Source organism: Amblyomma americanum, chromosome 4 (assembly GCF_052857255.1).
Source record: "Amblyomma americanum isolate KBUSLIRL-KWMA chromosome 4, ASM5285725v1, whole genome shotgun sequence".
NCBI classification, from domain to species: Eukaryota; Metazoa; Arthropoda; class Arachnida; order Ixodida; family Ixodidae; genus Amblyomma; species Amblyomma americanum.
The window spans coordinates 78,366,119-78,368,051 of record NC_135500.1 but is presented as its reverse complement, the minus strand read 5'-3'; the positions used below and the strand labels follow the sequence as shown (position 1 = coordinate 78,368,051).

General features: G+C 47.2%; 1 non-coding gene across 1 annotated transcript; it reads left to right on the top strand.

The window, feature by feature from the left end:
- The first annotated feature begins 889 nt into the window (after window positions 1-889).
- TRNAL-CAA (transfer RNA leucine (anticodon CAA)) lies at window positions 890-966 on the top strand. The gene has a single exon. It is a non-coding gene; the product is annotated as a tRNA-Leu (tRNA).
- Window positions 967-1,933: the final 967 nt, after the last annotated feature.

Here is a 1,933-nt window from a genome sequence, read left to right as displayed (position 1 = left end):
ATCCCACCGGCGGCATGGATGTTTTTTCTGCTGCTTTATAAGTAATCTTCTTTAAAAAACTAATTGATTGGCACTAGATATTTAAAAAAAAAAGAAACATTCCCCTAAGCACCTTGATTTCGGGGACTATTGGCTTCCTTAATATGTTTGTCAAACGAGCCCCTCACTTTATTTGCCTTGTCTGCTAATAGCTTAACGGGGGTCTCGGTTCTGGTAGTCTTGATGCCATAGGTAGCATAAGAGGGCTCTCACACAGTTTCCGCCCTCGCCGTTAGATGACGTTCCACGTCACACTTGCGGTATTACAGGACGTGCTACGTCCACCGCTATGGACGAGGGTGGCACTGGTGAACACTCTCAAGGTTCGCTTACACGTAAAACATAAATACCCACGAAAGCAGCAGATTGGACAGCCGTCGCCGTAGCTCAGTTGGTAAGAGCACCGGACGCGATATTCGGAGGTCGTGGGTTCGGATCCCACCGGCGGCATGGTTGCTTTTTCTGCTGCTTTATAAGTAATCTTCTTTTAAAAAAACTAGTTGATTGGCACTAGATATTTAAAAAAGAAAAGAAACATTCTCCTATGCACCTTGATTTCGGTGACTGTTGGCTTCCTTAATATGTTTGTCAAACGAGCCCCTCACTTCTTTTGCCTTGTCTGCTAATAGCTTAACGGGGGTCTCGGTTCTGGCAGTCTTGATGCCATAGGTAGCATAAGAGGGCTCTCACACAGTTTCCGCCCTCGCCGTTAGATGACATTCCACGTCAAACTTGCGGTATTACAGGACGTGCTACGTCCACCGCTATGGACGAGGGTGGCACTGGTGAACACTCTCAAGGTTCGCTTACACGTAAAACATAAATACCCACGAAAGCAGCAGATTGAACAGCCGTCCCCGTAGCTCAGTTGGTAAGAGCACCGGGCGCAATATTCGGAGGTCGTGGGTTCGGATCCCACCGGCGGCATGTATGTTTTTTCTGCTGCTTTATAAGTAATGTTCTTTAAAAAACTAATTGATTGGCACTAGATATTTAAAAAAAAGAAACATTCCCCTATGCACCTTGATTTCGGTGACTGTTGGCTTCCTTAATGTTTGTCAAACGAGCCCCTCATTTCATTTTCCTTGTCTGCTAATAGCTTAAAGGGGGTCTCGGTTCTGGCAGTCTTGATGCCATAGGTAGCATAAGAGGGCTCTCGCACAGTTTCCGCCCTCGCCGTTAGATGACGTTCTACGTCACACTTGCGGTATTACAGGACGTGCTACGTCCACCGCTATGGACGAGGGTGGCACTGGTGAACACTCTCAAGGTTCCTTTACACGTAAAACATAAATACCCACGAAAGCAGCAGATTGGACAGCTGTCGCCGTAGCTCAGTTGGTAAGAGCACCGGACGCGATATTCGGAGGTCGTGGGTTCGGATCCCACCTGCGGCATGGTTGTTTTTTCTGCTGCTTTATAAGTAATCTTCTTTAAAAAACTAATTGATTGGCACTAGATATTTAAAAAAAATAAAAATTCCTCTATGCACCTTGATTTCGGTGACTGTTGGCTTCCTTAATATGTTTGTCAAACGAGCCCCTCACTTCATTTGCCTTGTCTGCTAATAGCTTAACGGGGGTCTCGGTTCTGGCAGTCTTGATGCCATAGGTAGCATAAGAGGGCTCTCACACAGTTTCCGCCCTCGCCGTTAGATGACGTTCCACGTCACACTTGCGGTATTACACGACGTGCTACGTCCACCGCTATGGACGAGGGTGGCACTGGTGAACACTCTCAAGATTCGCTTGCACGTAAAACATAAATACCCACGGAAGCAGCAGATTGGCCAGTCGTCACCGTAGCTCAGTTGGTAAGAGCACCGGACGCGATATTCGGAGGTCGTGGGTTCGGATCCCACCGGCGGCATGGATGTTTTTTTCTGCTGATTTAT